At 37.3% G+C, this 22,147-nt stretch overlaps 1 pseudogene; it reads right to left on the bottom strand.

The window, feature by feature from the left end:
- Positions 1–702: 702 nt before the first annotated feature.
- LOC116116347 lies at positions 703–7,794 on the bottom strand (annotated as a pseudogene).
- Positions 7,795–22,147: the final 14,353 nt, after the last annotated feature.

The raw sequence follows: 22,147 nt of genomic DNA, 5'->3' as shown, positions 1-22,147 counted from the left end.
AAGAAGCAAACCACAATGTTGTTATCATCAGCAGAAGCAGAATACAGAGCCATAGCCAAAACCACTTGTGAAGTCACATGGATTCTTGGTTTATTAAAGGATCTAAACATACAAGTAAAAACACCGGTAAGATTGTATTGTGATAACAAGGCAGCAAATGACATCGTAGCCAATCCAATTTTTCATGAAAGAATGAAGCACGTAGAGATTGACTGGCACTTTGTCATAGATAAAATACAAGAAGGTATAATTAAAACCGATCACATCCAAACCGTAGATCAACTAGCAGATATCTTCACAAAACCACTATGTCAGACACAACATTCATCAATTGTTCTAACTTCTACCTACTACCCACTAGAGCTTGATAAATGTTAAACATGTTTTATTTTTGAATTTAATCCGCATTTCTAGAACTTTACTGTTCAAAGTGATCGTTGTATACAGTGTCAATTGAAAGATTTTTATTAAAAAAAAAAAGGTCCTATTTACTTTGCCAAATGCCAATTATTAATTATTAATACTTACAGCATAAATACCATAAGCAAATTACAAAATGGACAACTTCTCCTATGGAATTGTCTTTCAGCTAGACAAATAAAGCATTGAGAGATACCACAAAAAACAAAACACTATAATCAACATCATAAATGTTCTTTATTGACTCTGTACTTCAAAGATTTAGGCGAGCACAATATAATTTTAAGCATTAACTGCAGCTTCATGGCTCGATCTTGGGAGAACGCGGAGATGGAGTCCGCCGTCAATATGAAGAGTGAGTGCAGTTTTGTACCTAACTGGCTTACTTTCATCATTAAGCTTGAATTTGTAGCTCCCAAGGAGGATCATGGAGAAAATTTTCATCTGCCTGTAAGCAAAATCCTTTCCCAGACAGATTCTTGGACCCGCCTGTTCAACAGAAATCATCTAATTAATTAGCTAATAATCTAAATAAGAGGTTCCAATTAATTGCGTCATCAGGCTCGTGTTACAAAGTAAGTGAAAAAAATAAAATAAAATATAAAAAGTCTACTTAAGTGTTGAACTTAATTTTCCAAATGTGATTAACTGATGGATGTGATCAACTCTTTATCTCACCTGGAAGGCTGTGAATATGAAAGGGCTTTTGGGTTTTAAGAACTTAATTTTCCAAATGTGATTAAAAAAAGTCTACTTGAGTGTTAAGAACTTAATTTTCCAAATGTGATTAACTGATGGATGTGATCAACTCTTTATCTCACCTGGAAGGCTGTGAATATGAAAGGGCTTTTGGGTTGATAATGGCCATTTTCATTGAGCCATCTCTCTGGCCGGAATTCCTCTGCATCCTTACCCCATAAAGCTTTCATCCTCCCCACAGCATAAGGTGCATATAAGATCATATCTCCTTTATTCACACTGAAACCATCGGGCAGCGTATCATCGGAAAAACAAATCTTCGCATCCTGTCACAACACCCACAAGTACTACTTAATTTCAACAAACAAACCCAATGATGGTCTTATTATATTAATCATATGAAGCATTTATAAAATCAAATGAAAATATTTTGTAATTAACAACATTTCCGTGTTCTACCTCTGTTTATGCATGAACTTACCACAGGAACTGCGGGGTAGAGCCTCAGTGTCTCGGACAAAGCTGCGTGGAGATAATGCATCTTGTCAAGGGTTTCTTCATTTACTTTGGCTGCCAGTTCCTCAATGCTTGAATTACTTCTCATTTGGGTTGCTTCTATTATTTCTTTTGCAATCTTTTCTTGTATATCAGGGTGCTTGCAAAGCAAGTAAAAAGTAAAAAAACCAAGAAACAGTGGCAGCAGTGGTATCTTTGCCAGCAATTACAAAACTGAGAACTATGTCCTTAAGTATTTTGGATCGGTCTCTTTGAGTTCCAGAAACCTTGACAGAATGTCTTCTTTCTTTTCCTGTAAAATTGACTTGTTAGCTAATTACACTAATATTACTAATACTTCTGAACTAAAACCCAGAAGGTTCTAGATGTTATACTCACAGGTTCTAAATCATCATGTGGATTATTGAGTCGCTTAATTTTGCTTTTAATTAATTTGTATGCAAAATCATCAACCACTTTGATATTCTTTCTCAATTCATACTCTGATCCTATGTTCAGGAACCGCTTAATCTTCCAAAAGACATCAGCGTATCAGAAAGAAGTAATTGCATTTGCTCTATCAAAAGCGTCAGTGAATCGAGCCCCTTCTTCATAAGTGTTAGACAAACCATCCAAGTCTATGCCCAATATGACTTTAAACACAGAGTCTAAGGTTGCTTTCATGAAAAGATTCTGCAAATCAATACATAATTATAGTGAATCAATCATCAATTAAACGGAATTATTACCCGTTCTTCTGATATAAAACTAATTTATTAAGAAACTCATACTTGCATGTCTAACGATGGGTTTGATGCCGAAGCTTCAGAAACTATTCGAGCAAGCTTTACAGCAGTGGTTTTAAAGACCACACTGCTAAAATCTCTCAGTATCTTGGTGGAGAATTCATAGCTTGATAGTTTCCTTTGATGTTTCCACTTGTCTCCGTCTACAGCGAAGATCCCATCACCCAGTAGATCTGTCAAAACGTAATAATTGTACAATCCCTGCTTCCATGAACGTGGTAGAATTAGAATTTTCTGCTAATCATATACTATGTATGTTGATACTTCTTTTGGATGAACAATAAATAACAAAAAAAAAGAGTTTTAAGTGTTAGAATGAATGTGCAAAATTCTAGGTTATTTAATCATTTCCACAGCTGATTTTAACATCATCTTTAGGAAGAAAAGCGCAGCCTTCAAACTTTCTGCTTCCATTTGATTCTCAAGATAAGCAAAACCATAAGGAAATAAGGAGAAGATGTCTGTTAGGAGATCGAGTATCGGAAAACATACATTCGAGATAAATAATATAGGAATAAATTTATACCACACAAAAAGACAAGATATTTTACGTGGTTCGGCATAACCCGGCTACATCCACGGATGAGAAAAATCTACTATAGTTTCATGAACATGATATACAAGAGTACACAACACCATAAACCTAGTACATAAAACAGAGTGGAAACATCCTAGTTTCTAACCACGCTCAACCCAGTACCTAGAGTGGAAACAAATATAGGAATAAATTTATACCACACAAAAAGACACTATATTTTACGTGGTTCGGCATAACCCGCCTACATCCACGGATGAGAGAAATCTACTATAGTTTCATGAATACGATATACAAGAGTACACAACACCATAAACCTGGTACATAAAACAGAGTGGAAACATCTAAGTTTCTAACCACGCTCAACCCAATACCTAGAGTGGAAACAATCTTCGTTTCTAAGACACTCTCCATATGGTGTTTAATAACTCTTATATCAAATACCATGTGTTCTCACAGTCTCTCATTCTCTGATAATCTTAAATTGGTTCTCAACCTTATATTTATAGGTAGGATATGAGATATTTTTTTTCTAATATGATTCATATTTCAATTCCTAATAGGGCTCTTATATTATATTCCTATTTATAATTGTGTTCTGTTATAACTACTCAAAGAAAGAATCAACCAACAAAAGCAACAAATCAAGATCAAGAAGCACACACAAGACCAACAGATTTACCGTGGTTCACTTGCTCTAAGAATGAGCAAGTTACGTCCACGTTGAACTCGAGAATCACACGAGCTCGCTGCACTAATACTGTCAAGATTACAGATTACACACTCTGCAGCACAAGTCACTCAATAAACACCTTCTTCAACCCGTAACTAAACCCTAGAGATTACACCCTTCGAATCCCTAAGTACAGTGTATACTATACACCCAGAAATGACCTAACTAGTCACTCAACACTCAAGTTACAGGAAACACACAACCCAAACTGTAGAAACCCTAAAGGCTTAACAATGGTGTTTTTTACGAAGAAGAGAGAGAGTTCTTAGAACGAATACTGAAAAATCGATCTCATAAACTGCCAAAATAATTCTGCTTTTATATGGGAACATTAGGGTTGAATTTCATCCGTTGGATCTCCTTTTTCATCAACGCTCAGGATTGGTTCTGTCAGTTGGAGCAAAGCGACGTCGTTCCACATAAGTGTCAATACGGTAGCGTTTCAAGCGATCATCCAACATGTTCTTTATTAAATAGTTTTCCTAAAGACATTCAATTTCACACAAGAACAAATAAGAAAACAAGCCACAAATATCCCAACAATGTCTCTATACGAAATGAAGTCGGCAGAGCTTAAAATAAATGCAATAGTAGGATATTACCTTGCCATAGTTTGGAAAGTTTGTTTTGAGGATGTACTCAACAATTTCCGGGTCGGTGGTGAAAATCTCACTTCTGGAGAAAGAAGGCAATCTGCAAGTTTTATATTTGCGTAAAAGGTCAGTCATGCAGTCAAAGAGCCTGTAATAATTGAGGATTAGGCGCAAGTGAGAGCTGCCGATGGGGTAATATTTCTTAGTCTTCTGAGGCAATTTTGTGACACGGAATCTGAGGATGACTATGGCAGAGATTAATGCTAAAGCAGCTGCTGTGAGAGGGATGAAGAAGCAGGAAAATTCATTTAGGTCGATTATGATCAAGAGTAAGCAATGCAATGCAGAGCAGAGTAGGAGTTAGATCGTGGTAGCTAATCATCCAGCCAAGTTGTATAAGATATATATAATGGATCTTACGATTCTGAACTGAAATTCCTTTCAGGTTTTATTGTTATTTTATCTTTCCTTTTATCGTCAATTTCGCCCAGTCCCACCTTTTCATCTTCTTCAAGAAGATCCTTTAGCGTAATGATTTTGTAAAGGCAAACAGTTGGTCTTTTAATTTAAATTAATATGATATATACAGTTATACACTGAGGTTTAGACAAATAACAAGCAAAACATTTGAGAAATCAAGCTGAAAAATATATGACCAAAATGCCCTTCTAAGCTCGAAAAGTATACAGTATACTACCAACTAGGGGTGTTCAAAAGAAACGGTTGGAACTGGAACCGGCGGCTATCCTGGGTTTGGTTCCGGTTTCTATCCAGAACCAGTGTCAATGGGTAGGTTCCGGTTCCAAATTTTTGGAACCGTATTGTGCGGTTCTAGTTCCGGTTCCATCGTTAGAACTAGGAACCAGGATCCGAGACTAATATAAAAAAATTAAAGATTAGGAGGGTAATAAAAACTTTTGTAGAAAAGTTGTGAATACATTTATATTTATTTCATAACATTTAAAGTAGTTGGTTTGACTTTTGAGAATCTATTTACAAAGTAATGGAGTTTACAATTTGAATTTATAATTTGTAATTTTATTTTTGTTAACAAGTGCCAGGTGGGGGGGTATTTGTAAGTTTTTAAGGGTTTTTTTATCATTTTAAAAACTTTTGGGGGGTCATGAATTTTACAGGGTACCAAGAACCGAAACCGGAACCGTTGTTACAGGTTCTGGTTCTGGGTACCTAGGAACCAGAACCGTCGGTTCCGGTTCTGGTTCCAAATTTCAAGGAACTGTCGGTTCCGGTTCCAGTTCCTTCTAAAAGTGTAGGATACCCGGAACTGAACACCCATACTACCAACCATGCTAATTTTATCAAAAGAAAGGCTTGCTTTAATTTTGAACATGTTAATTAAATAATTTATGACTAAATTTTTTTTTTGAACTCTTTCAATAACGAGGATTTATTTCCAACGAAAGACATAAATGAAAATTAAGTAAAAGGCTAAAAAGATAATTAGTTTGTACAAATACACAACATACTCACAGTGTATGTCACAATGTTATTGTGGTAAATGGCCCCAAAATTTGAACCTAAAAACTCATAGAGTAAAGTAAACCTCTTTAATTGTACCAATTCCTTGAGGTTGAGGTCTCCATTTAAAATAAAGAACTTCAACAAAAACTGAAAATTTTGAATATTTTGTTTTACTGGGAAAACTGCAGTAAACTACAAATATATACAATTTTGGCATCAATCTGATCCTAATGTTATGTTAATACATATCCATTACAATCAAATCAAATCTGTAAACTATGACAACAATCCCTAAAATTGTGTAAGTGAAAATAAGTCAATGAATAAAAATGCGAGTGGGAACAAAAGATCCTACAATCCCAAACTAAAATCCAAAAAAATGCAATTCACTCAATTCAAACCCCAAAAGTCAAAAGCAAATAAATGAATAAAAATATAGATGGGTGTTTTCTCTCGTGATTTCATCCGGTTATCAAGTTATCAATTTTTAAGTAAATTTTTTATTTGTTTCCCTAAGATTGATTTTGACTTGATATTAAAATGAATTTTTTATTTTTTTTTACTATTGACTATTGACTATTGACTGAAGAATCTTTATATAAAAACCCTTTTTAACATGTGCATTGTGATCTAATTTCTTCTTAATGGGTTAAATAGATAAGACATTTGTTATGCCTAAAAAATCAAGACTGACGTAAGCTTACATAAGCAAACACTAATTAAAGTTCAGAAAGGTTTTGAGTCACTCAAAATCTACCACGTCGTCCCAAGACAAAGAGAGTACGATTGTCACCAACTCAGCAAGCTTAAGTTTTGTCTGTGAATGAATGTGGTTTACACATATGTCCAAACCCCATATAATTTAAGAATATTTCCTAAGTTATCAGCCAATGGGACATAAGGAAGGATTTGCATGGCACCTATCCACTTGCAGACTTGTAATCATTACCTTAAATTCAACGGCTATAAATAGAGGACTCCCCCTCACAAAATCGGGATCCCTGATTTTCAACAAAACAAATAGCAAAGACAAACCTACGACAAAGAGATTGACTTAATATTCTCTCTGAATACCAAGTTCTTGTAATTTTGTTCGCAGTTCATGACCTCTGTAACTTGGCTAATGACCAAGAACACTCATATAAAATAAAACAATGGATGTAGAAATCGATTTAAGCATTAGAACCACTATAAAATTCTCATTGCCTCATTTATTTTTCAGTTTTTGCATTCAATTGTGACCATAACTTAAATCTCAAATTGTTCACATGTAATTTCTAAGACCCTCTTAGCACTTTGCACGTGCGATATCGTTGGTGTCAAAATCAAGCATCAATAGTTTGGCTCTAGAAAGAGCGTGGACTTAACATCAGCTCTTTATCTGGTAATCTCAACTAATCAATCAATTCTACCTCCAAAACTCATGGGTCATGGTCGTGAAATCGAGTGCACTAGCACCAACAACGAGGAGAACCCATGCATTTAAGAGACTACTCCTCCTGAAGTAGCTCCACCTCTCCAAAGTACTGCGGTGGGCATCCCCTAAACTTCCCAGGTAGACCCTGCTCTGATCAGCTACCTGGAGAGTTTCGACAACACCCTCCAAACAATGAGCCAAAGGCTAAATCGTTTGGATCAAGTCGTGTCGCCAAATTCTGACAAAGCAATACCACCTACAAAAACACTTATAGTCACGCTAAAGCGTGGAAATTAGCAAAAGCTCATACCACGCACATTACAGCATGTAAGGACAAGGGCAAGCAAGTGGCCGAGGATGGGCAGAAAGGCTCTAGAGGGCAAGCAAATACTGTTCGCGAGCCAAGGAGAAAACCTATGGCCCTACGACTTGGTAGTATGTCACATCAAGAGTCATCCCACACCACCTCGCAAGGGCACCCCCACAAGAGTGCTTGGCAGGGAGATTCCCACCATCGTCGGTATGATAGTCCCGATCATCACCACGAATGAAGTACCCACCGTCAACAAGTCAGTTCTGATCACCGCGGAGGTAGGAAAAACTCCCCAAGCCATTTAGTGCCTTCAAAAGGCTCCAGCCGGCATGTGTCAAGGCATGTCAAAGGCTCCGGCCAAGGCAGGAAGGTTCCGATCTGCGGTCTTTCCTTAATTGCAATCTTAGGGAGCGTACCTACATTGCCAAAAGTGATCCCCGAAGGGCTCCACTTCCTTAAATAGAGGAGTTATAGCGAGCTTTGGATCAGTTTAGAGCCCAACAAAACGAATAGGGGCAGGTCGTTGAGGCGTCTCCCTTTTCTCCAACTGTTTTGACTGTTCATCTCCTGTTAAGATTTAGAATGCCTGACATGAGGGCATTCAATCAGAATTTTGACTCGCAGGATCACCTCTATCAGTTTAACGACCTCATGAAGCTTCATCAAGTTTCCAACTTGGCAAAATGTCATGCTTAACAGTGACTCTAACTGCCCATGCTAAACACTGGTTCAGATCGCTTCCACCAAAGTCTGTCAACTTGTGGCAACAGATGAGCTCGTTATTCTTGGGACACTTCCAAGCCAATTGGAAGTTCTCAATGCCATTAAGCTACCTCAGCAACATGCGACAAGAGAATAATAAGTCTCTCCAGTCCTACATTGACAGATTTCACAGGGAACTGATCAAAGTGGCTAATACACTTGAGGATTCAGTTCGAACTCTGATAATTGCCGGAGTTCTCCCACAAACTGACCCATAGAAGAAACTGCAATCTGAGGATGATATTTCCCTCACTCGCTTTCATAAGCTAATAGAGAAATATATGCGGATAGAAAACTTAGTGATAACTTTAAATGGACACAACCCTGGTCCTTCAACTAGCACTCCCAGTCGGAGGGAGGAAAACTGGGGAGAGAGTAATAGAAGATCCTATTGCAAATGGGCTAATGACGATTAGAAGAAAGGAAAGAAACAACGGTTTGAGCCCAAGAAATCCTATGCTCAAGTTCTTAGTCGCGATCGCGACCGTGACCATGATAACTTTATTCCACTCAATGCATTAATTTCTGCTATTCTGGATAAATCAAAAGAAGCTAATCTACTCGAAGAGCCAGTGCCCATGAAAAAACCTGCATCTAAAAACAATGGCAAGAAATATTGTCATTACCACAAGAATAATGGGCATCATACCGATGAATGCCAAGCTCTTAAGCAGGCAATTGAAGATCTTATTCAAAAGGGGTACTTCAAGAAGTATGTTGATGGTCAAACTTCCACAAGGGAGAAAGATTAGGAAGGTGGCAGGGGAAGGCGCAGAGATCGCAAAGGTCTATATCTGGTAGGGACTATATTTGGGGGACCTCATATACCCGGGAATTCTTGGAATGCACAAGAAAAATATGCCTGAGAAGCTCGGCATGAGCCCTTAAATGTTATAAATCTGGAACCGCGATCTAGCAAGGTCGCAAAGAAGAGAAAATTACCTTATTTGAGAAAGATGCGAAACAAGTGCACCACCCTTATGAGGATACGCTCAAGGAAGGTACGAAATCCATAGAATGTTGGTGGATAATGGGAGCGCTGTGAATATCCTATTTCAATGGGCATTTGAGGAGATGAAATTGGAGGAGACAGATCTGAAGCCTGTCGCCACTCCTCTTTATGGTTTTACGGGGGACCATCTAACTGCTCGAGGAATGATTTCTCTCTTAGTCACTTTGGGAGATACCCACAAAGTGACTAAAATGATAGAATTTTTAGTAGTGGATTGTCCATCAGTTTTTAATGGCATCCTCGGATGACCTTTACTGCAAAATTTTCAAGGCTACCACCTCAATTTACCATCAGAGGATGAAGCTTCCCACTTTGATAAGGTGTAGGAAAGTAAGAGGATCATAGCATAAATCTCGCGACTGTTATAATAAGGTAGTGCAGATGGCATGCAAAGGAAAATGGAAGCCCAAGGGCATTCCCGAGCAGGCAATGGCAATTAATAGGATTGAGCCACAGCCTGGTCCAGCAGAGGATAGTATTGATCCTTGTGTTCAAGAGGAGTATTCCCACAGTGGGCTGGTTGAGACTTTATCAGAGGTATTTGTCGACGAGAATGAGCCACTCGTGTGCTGAGAATCAAAAATAACCTCAGCCCTTAGCTCGCGGCCAATTTAACAAGCTTCCTCAAACAGAATATAGATGTTTTTGCATGGACTCATGCCAACATGATCGAGATCAGCCTGAATGTTATATATCATGCACTCAACATCGACAGTGTAGTCAAACCAGTTGGCCAAAAGAGTAGAGCTATGGACCTAAAGCGTTATGCGGCTCTTAAGGTTGAGGTGGATAAGCTCCTCATAATCGGGTTCATTCGGGAAGCTCATTACCCTAATTGGGTTGTCAATCCTATGTTGGTGAAAAAACCCAATAGTAAGTGGCGAACCTCTATTGACTTCACCGATCTCAATAAAGTCTACCCAAATGATAGTTTCCCTCAGCCAATAATAGATCAGCTCATTGATGCTACTCTCGGGTACGAGCTGCTGAGCTTCATGGATGCCTATTCGAGATATAATCAGATTTTGATGTTCACACCTAACAAGGAGGTTTATCACAAATTGAGGACTGTACTACTACAGTCATGCCTTTCAGTCTAAAAAATGTTGGGGCGACCTATCAGCGTCTAGTTAACCGTATGTTTTCCGAGCAGATTGGGAAAATAGAGCAGATCAAGAAAACCATGGAGGTCTATGTCAATGACATGCTAGTCAAGTCACATGTTGCTTCAGATCACATAGTCCACCTCGCGGAAATGTTCGATATACTCTGGAGATATTAAATGAAACTTATGTTGGGATTCATGCATTTTGGACATGGAAATGAGAGAAAATGATGATCAAGATGATGGAGATAAGGTAGAAAACAAACAATTAAAACATTAACTTATTAATGTAAGAAAATGATAGAAAATTACCAACTCCTTTGCTATTAAATGCTTGATGTTGAAACTTGGATTCTAGATTCTTCAAAAGAGAATGAAGAAACTCAAAATGTAATCCACCCAAGCCAAAGATGAGAGAGTGCCTTTTGTTTTCAATTGTTGCAAATTACATTAAAATGGTATAATACTTAATTTATATACCATGGGCACAAAGTGTAATTTTAAATTGTTTTGGGAAGGCCTCAAACAATTTAAAATTAACTTGAGAATAAACATTTATGTCAAGTCCTTGGTTTTATGGTTAATGCATAATTAGACCAAATTTTAATTCCATTAAATATTCTAACCCTTTAGAATAAAACCAATGCACTTTTGCCCCCATCATTGAATCCAATTCAATAATAATATTTAATAAATCCTGATTATCCTTGGTTCGTGCTAGCTATCCATGTATAATTATTTCTCACCAATACATTAATTCGGATGCAACCGTTTATGTCCAAACATCATTAATCTGATTAATGATATGTATTACTCTCTTTCCTTGAGCTTGGTTTTATATGTGACCATTTTGGTTTACTATGATCTAGCCATGGGCCCAATATCAGATTTTGATATGTTTTGTTATAACTCTTTATAATCGAAACTCTCAATGATTATGGTTAACATCTAGTAATGTTCTATAACCCCTAAACCACAATGAAGTGTAAACTCCAATGAACCTATTCTGATCGTACGTACCGTGTAGTCAAATCCCTCCGTTATCTAATCCCGATTAAGAATGATTCATGGTATGTCAAAACCTTTAACTCAATCTTTAATCGAATTGTCAATCGATACAATGGAACTCGTCAACATCAAACCACTTTTCATCTGACATTCATTATACTGTGGCTAGAGATTTCCCTTTTCAAATGTTTATTGACATTCGTCTGGGAACTCGAGATTGGACTATTTTGAGTTAACAGATCCCATATTAACCATCACTTGTCCTCGCACATGAATAACATATGACCAAACCGGCTTATTACACAAGACATGACTAGTCTCGTGCTTATACACCATATATATGCATCCTATGTTGAATCCAACCATGATGTCTCAGGTATAAGGATTAGTGGTACACTAGCACGATCATACGATGCATCATTGACCACATCCATGTGATTCATCGTAATCGGTCGTATTCGATAAACAGTTCACTAACCATTTATCCATGCTAATGCCTTAGTGACATACCTCTTATAATCACCCATACTAATACCACCACATGATATTCAATGGAGACATTCAACATGCTTACTATGCAATGTTATTGCCCAATTAACATTACTTGCGTAGGGAATTCTTTGATGAATTGATCTTTTGAAGATCTGTGTCATCCGGACATTTCACATGTAATATTAAATATAATATAATATAAATGAAGCAGAAAATCAACGTGTGAAATAAGAACATTTTCCTTTATTTATAATACATTTACAAAATATAATGTCTTGAAACCGACAACACGATTGGTTCCTAGGGCATACACTAACAACTTAACCCTCTTAAGTGTTCATTTGGAGTATCCTCAAGAAAATTCCTAGGGTATATGGTTAACCATCGGGGAATTGAAGTCAACCCCAAAAAGATTCAAGCTCTTCTAGACATGAAAAGTCCCGCGAATCGCAAACAAGTTTAGAGCTTAAATGAGAGAATAGTGGCTCTCAGTTGTTTCATATCAAGAGCAGCATATCGTTGTTTATCATCCTTTAATATGCTCAAAGCCAACAAAAGATTTGAATGGACTCCAGAGTGTGAGCCAGCCTTCTAGAGCATAAAAGAACATCTCGGAAAACCACCTTTTTTTTCCGAGCCACTTCCAAAGGAAATTTTGTTTCTCTACCTATCTGTCTCTTAGTATGCGGTCAGCGTAGCTCTCATTCAAGAAGAAGGCAGAATTCAGTGGCCAGTGTATTACATGAGCAAACGGTTACTGGATGTCGAGTCAAGGTATCCAAAGATGGAACAGTTAGTCTTTGTCTTGCTGATTGCTTCCAGGAAACTGCGACCTTACTTCCATGCCTATACCATCCATGTATTAACAATTTATCCGCTCAGACAAGTCCTTCAAAAGCTGGAGGCCTCAGGTAAATTACTCAAATGGGTCATGGAACTAAGTCAATTCGATCTACATTAAATATCAAAAGCAGCTATCAAAGGGCAAGTGATAGCTAACTTTATATCAAATTTCTCTTATCAGCCAAATCAAGAACCCAAACAGCCAGCTAGCAAAGTCATCCAAGAAACTATTCGGAACTTGTCAACATGGAGTCTCTACGTTCATGGGTCTTCTAACAAAAGAAGAGTCGGAGCTAGCCTCCTACTCATTAGCCTTGAGGGAACTCGCATTTATGGAGCCCTTGGGTTCAGATTCAAAGCCACAAATAAAGAGGCTGAGTATGAAGCGCTATTTGTTGGTTTGCGACTAGCAAGAGAGATGGGATCAGATATGATGGACATCAATAGCTACTTAAAACTAGTAGTCAATCTGATTTTAGGAGAGTATCAAGCCAAATAAGAGAATATGATCAGTTACTCGCAAAAAGCCAAGGCCGCACTCAAGCCCTTCAAGCACTATATGATCAGGCATATCCTGAGAGATAGCAACTCTATTGTGGATGTTTTGGCGAAGATAGCTTCATCTTTGGATTCCAATGTGTTAGATAATATCCTGGTCAAATACATCAAAGCTCCCAACATCAACTTACCCAACCAGGCAGTGGCTGCAACTGAATCTGTGTCTTGGATGACTCTAATCATTTAGTATCTTAAAGAAGGGGTTCTTCCTAACAGCAAGACTGAGGCAAGACTCCTACAGACTAGAGCTGCTTGTTACACCTTAATCGGAGATCAGTTGTATAACTTCATCTGATGTGTGACAGATGAAGATGCAGACTACATCATCAAGGAGATACATAAAGGGATTTGGGGTAATCACATTGCTGCACAATCTCTCGCTAATAAAATTATCTGCCAGAGATATTATTGGCTTTTGCTTCACGAAGATATCTACAACTTTGTGAAGAAGTGTGATAAGTGCTAGAGATTTGCAAACATCCCGCGAGCTCCTTCCCACCAATTGACAACAATGACTAGTCATTGGCCATTTGCTATGTGGCGAATTAATATCATCAATCCCATGCCAACCAGTAAGGGTGGTGTCAAATATGTTGTGGTCGCAGTGAATTATTTCACTAAATGGGTCGAGAGAGAACCTTTGGTCGCGATCACCACCAAAAAGCTCAAAGACTTTGTCTTCAAGAATATACTGTGCCATTATGGAATTCCTATCCAAGCATCTCAGATAATGGGAAACAGTTCGATAATGAAGAGTTCAAGCAATTTTGCGAAGAGCTAGGGATTCATAAGAAATTTGCCTTAATAGCGAGACCACAAGCTAATGGTCAAGTTGAAGCTATCAACAAAACCATTAAACACACTTTGAAGGCCAAGTTTGGCACAGTAAAAGGCAATTAGGATGACGATCTCCCAAAAGTTCTATGGGCATATAGAACAACACCGAGGACCTCTACTTTAGAAACACCTTTCTTGCTAGCATACGGTTGCGAGACAATGGTCCTAGTTAAAGTAAGAACTGATTCACTTCGTTGAGAATTTTACAATGAAGCACTTATGCATGCAAGTCTTGACTTAGTTGAAGAATACCACAACCAAGCCCGGTTAAGGATAGCTTCCTACCAGTAGCGGGCTAAAAGATTCTTCAACTCCAAATCAGGAAAAGAGACTTCTAGGTCAGCTACTTGGTCCTCAAATAAGTCCTCCTTGATACAAAAGAACCAAGCGCAAGGGTATTAAGGCCTAACTAAGAAGGTCCATATTGAATCACTAAAGTGATACGACCTAGGACGTATTACCTCAAAAGGCTTAATGGTTCTAGAGTACCGCAAGCTTGGAATATTGAGCATTTGTGCCCTTATGATTAGTAATTCCAAGCTCTTGTATAACTTTTATGATCTATTTTACTTGTAAATATCGTTAATAAGATTATTCTCATTCTTCTTCAAGAATTACTTGTGTCATAATCCCAAGTTTTAATAATCTTGATTATTTGCAATGTTTTACAAGTTTTACGATCATAAAAGTTATATTTATTTCGTGAAGTACTTAATCTATAAAAGTGCTATCACAATTGGTCAAAACGTCTATTTATATATTGGCAAAATATGTACATGGATGACCAGCGAGCTACAAAGAAAATGAAAAGAAACAAAAGAGGCTCTTCAAGAGCAGGCTGAAAGGAGGTTAATCATTTATCTTGAACTTCAAGATCACTAACTTTAGTTTCACGACCTCGGGGTTGGTCGCTTGGTCTTCAAGGCTCTCTATTTCTTGCTGATCTTCCTCTTGGGCGGTCTTGATCTTCTTGTTTGTCACCTGACTGCATCGATGTGAGCACTACCTAATACACTTCAGGGAGGCTGGAAATGTCCAAGTTCGGATTGTCCGCTTGCAAACTATGAATAATTTGCAACAACCAATGACTAGCTTTTCTTTCCACCTTGTAGCTTAGGATTCACCCATGAGCCATCTTGAGTAGGGGTGTTCGATTCTGGGTACCCTGCATTTTTTGAAGGAACTAAAACCGAAACCGAAACCGGAACCAGAACCAGAACCAGAACCAGAACTGACGGTTACTTGAAATTTGGAACCGGAACCGACTATTCCTAGGCATCCAGAACCGAAACCTGTAACAATGGTTTCGGTTCCGGTTCCGGTTCCAGTTCTGGGTACCCTATAAAATTACAATGACCCCCCAAAAGTTTTTAAAATGGTAAAAAAACCCTTAAAAACTTACAAATACCCCCCCACCTGGAACTTGTAAAACAAAAATAAAATTACAAATTATAAATTACAAATTACAAACTCCATTACTTTGTAAAGATAGATTCTCAAAAGTCAAATCAACTTTCTTTAAATGTTATGAAATATAAATAAAAATGTATTCACATTACTTTTTCTACAAAAGTTTTTATTAACCCCCCACTCTTTAATTTTATTTTATATTAGTCTTCATTCTGGGTTCCGGTTTCGGTTCCTAACTATAAGAACTGGAACCGGAACCGCACAGTAATGGTTCCAAAAATTTGGAACCAGAACCAAACCTCGGGTACCCACCGGTTCTGGTTCTAATCAGTTCTTTTGAACACCCCTAATCTTGAGCTCTATGTCTTTCACTTTCATTTTCTTCTTGGAGTTCTCCCACAGAGTAGTTCGAGTCTTTTCGATCTCCTTCTCGTGGTCTAGACTCTCTTGCAATTCCTTTTCTCTTTGTTGAAGCTCTTCCGCTCGCGAGCTCAGATCTCTAGTGAGCTTCGCTATTGTCATCTAAAGCTCTCTGGTCTGGTTATCCTTGTTTTGAAGCTCCTGCTTCTGGAACTCCACTACTCGTTGAGCAGAATCCCTTTCTGCCAAGAATGTGCTCGCCTGAAGTTGTGCATCACTTGCGGCTTCGTTTGAAGCTATAAGAGCTTGCTTTAATTTGATGATCTCCCCCTTCATTTCATGAAGTTTTCCCCCAGAGTTTATCTTCATTTTGTTGTGCGCAATGTTCAGGACAAGCAAGGACTACAAAAGAAAAAGGATAAAGAGTTAGTTTCTTCTTTTTTTTTTTTTTTAAATAAAAACTAAGGAACTTGATTAGTGTTAAAGAGTTTGCAAAGAGAAAGGTCTGATTTACTTGGCTTTGCATCTGGAGCACAGTGGCCACAAGATCTAAAGGTCTAGAGGCTATGTACCTTTCAAAGGTTGACGCCAGTTGGCACTCAAGAAGGGTAAACACCACCAGCCTTAGGTGATATGGCATCTGCCCCAGAAGGTCTAATACGGGTTGATCCTAACCTCCTGTGGTGGGGACCTCTTCAATCTATTCCTAACCAGCTTCTCCTTGAGTGGCCATACCTTCCTTCCCTTGTGAAGCCTTTAGTGCACCCTTCGAGGTGATTTTTGAGTTTTGAGGTAGGAAGTTAGGTAGGTTGGAGCCCAACCAGCAGTATTCTGAAGTCATCTTACTCAAACTCAGATGCTTCAGCTATTATCTTCTTCCTTTTCTTCGAGGCCAAGGTCTTATTCCTCGTCAAACGTGCTGCTACGACTTGGGGAGCTTTTTCGCATCACTCCATAGTTGATTGCCTTTTGACACTAGCTTGGGTCCCCATTATAGGGACATCGCTTGAAGTTGGTCTAGGTTGCGAGTTTGGATTCAACCTCAGGAAGATGATTCCCCCAGATCGTTTCGATTTCTTTGATTGCATGGCTGTTGCATGGCATACGAACATGATCAGCAAAAAGAGTCTGATTATGTAAAAGACTTGGGTTTTTCGGTTTAAGAAAAACTTACGAGCTGAATCATCTAAGTATGCTTCAAGAAGGAAGAATTAGTACTTCCGAAGGTTTTCCATTGTCACGAGCAGCTTCACATTGCGACCTCTGTCAAGAAGTTGGCCGAATGCTTGGATGCGGCTGCGATCAGTCAACAACTACAATCTAGTCATTTTGTTTTCTGCAAAGAAAAGAGTTAGGTTGTACTTTGAAAAAGAATTAAGTAAAAAAAGGACAAACGACCTAAAAATTAGAGGAAAAAACCTACTCAATTCCTAAAATTTACAGATACCGTCGTACTTAAAGAAAAAAAATATTTGGTCTCATAAGCTCCCACATTACTAGAATAACCAAATATTCCTCCCTCGATTGTCTGTCGTTTAGAGAGGTAGTACTAGTCCTTATCTTAACTCTTCTTGAAGATATAAGCTAGGGTTGTATACGAGCCGAGTCGAGTCGAGTCGAGCCGAACACTATGGTGTTCGAAGCTTGGCTCGTGAAAATTTAACGAGCTTGAGCTTGGGTTCGACGAGCTCTAAAAACCAGGCTTGAAGCTTGAGTTCAGCTCGCGAATCGCTCATTTAAGAGTCCTCAACCCAAAGCAATCCACCAACAATCCTTCAAAACAACCTCAATCCAAAGCCAACCCACTAATCGTCACCAACCATCATCAGATCCAGAGCCAAATAGCCACAAATATATGACTCAAAATTCCACCGGCTGTGAGAGAGAAGAAAAAAGAAGAAAAGGGAAGAGGAGAGGAGAGAAAGGAAAAGCAAAGAGAGAGAAGGAAAGATATGGAAGAGCGAAGGAGAAATAAGAAGAAAGGTGAAGAAGAAGGAAAAAGGAGGAAAAGAAAGAGGGGGGAGGAAAAAGATGAAGAAAAGAAAAGGAGAAAGAAGATAGGGTTTAGGAAGTGGGATAATTTATATAGGATATAGTAAATTACATATAACCCCCCGATACTTAAAAAAATAGTACTTATACACTTTCAAGCCATTCACGAGCCTATCGAGTCGAGTAGTGGGTGGTTCATTGCTCGACTCAAGAGGGTACTCGAGCCGCTTGAGTTTGAGCATTGTCGAGCCAAACCCAGCTCATTCGAGCCAAGCCGCGAGCAACTCGCAAGCGGCTCGACTCGCTTGCAACCCTAATATAGGCGCAAGCAAGCTCCAGCGTTGTTGGCTCCTCAAGTTCATGTTCGTAGAATGATATATTCATAGCAACAACTATCATATATGCGTTCGGCATCAGCTGGAATGGCACGACCTGGAAGTGGTCGAGAATCGACTTGATGTAGGGGTGAAAGGGTATTCTCACTCTACATTTGAAAATGGCTTTTGAGATTGCAACCATTCCCTCGGGAGGCTCTTGGGCAGTGTACGACCTCTTTCAATACACATCCATGTCAATCGCATACTGCTCTAATGCCTCTTTGATTTTGTCCATTGTGGCAGTGGACGTTATCACCTTCCCGGGACCTACAGAGATACCCAGTAGGTGTGAGCTTTCCTCGCTGACTATTCTCATCTCAGGGATCTCTGTTGGCCTTAGAGTCTATAAATTTACAACATTTAGGGGAGACTTAAACCCTGAAAAATCTACCTCATATGACAACTCAGATGAGGTGGAGGATATCTCTACGATTTCTACCATGGCTGTCAAACTTTTAAACCATAAAAATAGTCCTTCAAGACTCTTTAACCTAAGTTTTTCAACTTCAAGTGTTTCTTTTGAACACTGCCTAGAAATGCTCTTTCCTAAGACCTGCTAGATGGCCATGACCACCGTGACTGTAAAAAAGGATTTTTTTTTTTTTTTTTTTTTTTTAAAGGAATGTGAAAGAAGAGAAAAAAGAAGAAGTTTCTTTACCTCTTGGTTACCTAAAATGGGTACTCTGTTGTAACGTTGGGTTCGCATGAACTGGTTGAGGAAGAACAAATTTTTGGGAGGTAGGAAAATGTTGTTTTTCTCTCTGAAAATTTTTGGTTCTCTGAAAAACTAAGGCAAAGTTAGGGTTTTATGGCGAAGAAGACGACATTATAGCTTTTATAAGCGACGTTTGAGCAGGAATTCATTCTTGGTTGTAGATCGTGACCACATGTCATCGATCCATAGGAAGAGTAACCCCCATGCTTCGTAGAAACCAACTGACGCTTCTCTTTATTGAGAATGCCAATCACCAGCGTGATTATCTCTTCCGCATTTAATGCGCCTTCATCTGTATATAATGCACCAAAAGAGAATGGCGTTTCAGCATGGCTTGCATTTAATGCTCATGGCTGACACTTATTGCACGCAAAGACATGCCTGTCAGATAAAGATTACTTTATTGACTGAGCTAGCTATCAAGCACAACAAATAACATCTGAAGAGGTCGCTCAAAAAAGACATGTATTCAGCATGTCAAACGCGAACACCAAACAAGATGATTCTGAATTTTCAGCCTAAGAAAATTCTAAGTGTTCTCTAGTCGTGAATGACAGTTAGAGTTCAAAATGCCTCCCGATGACTCAAGACAAGATCAAGCTCAGGTCGGTGGATCTCAGTAAACGATCACATCAGGTTGCTTGTGTTACTTTCAAAGCATAGTTCACAACCTCTATTCAGTTTGCAAATCAAATCAAGACAGCACTTCAGAAGTCAGATCAAGCAGTCGACTCCAGGTTGTCTGCAACGATGTGATTATACCTCAGCTTGCAGCTCGAGCAAGCATTTCTAAAGTCAAGTCAGGTCGCGGCATAATCATGAAGTTTTCAAAATCCAATTCCTTGAATCTCAAGAACCGGGAAGCTTCTATTATGCCTAAAAATTCAGAGATGACATAAGTTTACATTAGCAAGCACCAATCCAAGTTCAAAAAGGCTTTGCACCGCCGAGAATCTACAACGGTGCCCCAAGACAAAGAGAATACAGTTGTCACTAACTCAGCAAGCTCAAGTTTTGTGTGTGAATAAATGTGGTCTACACACCTGTCCAAACCCCATATAATTTAAGGATTTTTCCTAAGTTATCAGCCAATGGGACGCAAGGAAGGACTTGCACGACACCTATCTACTTACAGACTTGTAATCATTGCCTTAAACTCAGCGGCTATAAACAGAGGACTCCCTCTCACAAAATCGAGATCTCTGATTTTCAACAAAATAAATAGCAAAGACAAAACTACGGGAAAGAGATTAGCTTAATATTCTCTCCAAATACCAAGTTCTTGTAATTTTGTTCATAGTTCGCAACCTCTTGTAACTTGGCTAATAACCAAGAACATTCATATAAAAGAAAACATTGGATGTAGGAATTGCTTTAAGCATTCGAACAACTAAAAAATTCTCATTGTCTCATTTATTTTTCAGTCTTTGCATTCAACTGTGACCATAACCTAAATCTCAAATTATTCACGTGTAATTTCTAAGACTCTCTTAGCACTTTGCACGTGTCAAGCTGTTATTGTCAAAATCAAGCATCAATAACCTTTTATCTATTTTTTCTTTTTTTTCAACTTTTATCTCTTCGCTCTAATAAGTAGGAAAAATGACTCTAATGCTCGAGTGACTTCACTAACGTTAGAATAAAAACCGTAACTCCAAATATCTTTTTTGTGTTCTCAAAGTCTATAGATATGTCTTTTGACTTCAATCTTTGGCAATATAGTCGATTGAATTTTATTTTTTTTCTTTTTTAACAAAAAAATGCTTTATTTACGTTGGCAAATGCCAATTATTGTCTTGAGACTTACAACTTAATTACAATAAGCAAATTACAAAATGGACAAGCTTCTCCAAGAATTGTCTTTCAACTAGATAAATGGAGCTCGCATTGAGAGATGCTACACAAGCNTAACTTAAGTTTAATTAAGCTATTATGTTATTAAATTTGTCATATTAAATATCATTTAATTATACAATATGTTATGTTCATCAATTTACCATATTATATTTATTATGACAAATTTAATAACATAATAACTTAATTAAACTTAAGTTATATATATATATATAACTTAAGTTTAATTAAGCTATTATGTTATTAAATTTGTCATATTAAATATCATTTAATTATACAATATGTTATGTTCATCAATTTACCATATTATATTTATTATGACAAATTTAATAACATAATAACTTAATTAAACTTAAGTTATATATATATATATAACTTAAGTTTAATTAAGCTATTATGTTATTAAATTTGTCATATTAAATATCATTTAATTATACAATATGTTATGTTCATCAATTTACCATATTATATTTATTATTTATTAATTGAAATGCTATCTCATAATATTTAATTATTGATTACATTTGGAACAATATGAAGTTGTTATGTTATGAGATTTGATATGTTATATATCACTTGATTATACAATCTATTATGTTATTAAATTTGTCATGCTATGTATCATAATAATTTATTATTTATTAATTAAAATGTTATAAACTTATATATTTAATTATTGATGATATTTGAAAAAAAAATCCAAACATGTTATATATATATATAAAAAAAAAATCATAATATTTTATTATTGATTACCATTAAAAAAAAAAATCATCCAAACTAAACCAAACATAATATAATAAAGAAAAAAATAAAAAAATATAAATATAATATTAATGCAACTGGAACTAATGACCTTAAAGTCAAAAAAATTGCACTTTTGACATTAAGTCATAGAAAATCCTTAATAAACTTAGCACCATATAAATATATATAATAATGTATATCATGTTTTCGAACATAAATGAACAAATAAGCGAACAGGTTGTTTGCAAACTGATGGATCACTCGAACGTAATATATTCGGGAATATAATCAAACAAACACCCTATGTTCAAACTCGAATCAAACACATTATCGAACAGACATCGAATTGTTCGCGAACAGTTTGTTATTGAGTTGAATCGAGCTATTATTTAATGAACATCAAGTTCTTCACAAATAACTCGGTTTCTTTGCAGCTCTATAGGAATGTTACAAGTAAAGGTTAATTTATTAATCCTTATATTGTCTGTTCTTTAACCTAATAAAAAATGAATTAAAGAAATTATTTTAATAATTTCAATTATCATTGATTTATAAAATATTATAAATGAAAGAGATTTGTTC

Source organism: Pistacia vera, unplaced genomic scaffold (genome assembly GCF_008641045.1).
Source record: "Pistacia vera cultivar Batoury unplaced genomic scaffold, PisVer_v2 Contig77, whole genome shotgun sequence".
Taxonomy (NCBI): Eukaryota; Viridiplantae; Streptophyta; class Magnoliopsida; order Sapindales; family Anacardiaceae; genus Pistacia; species Pistacia vera.
Note: the sequence above shows the minus strand (reverse complement) of the source record. Positions and strands in the feature narration are given on the sequence as shown.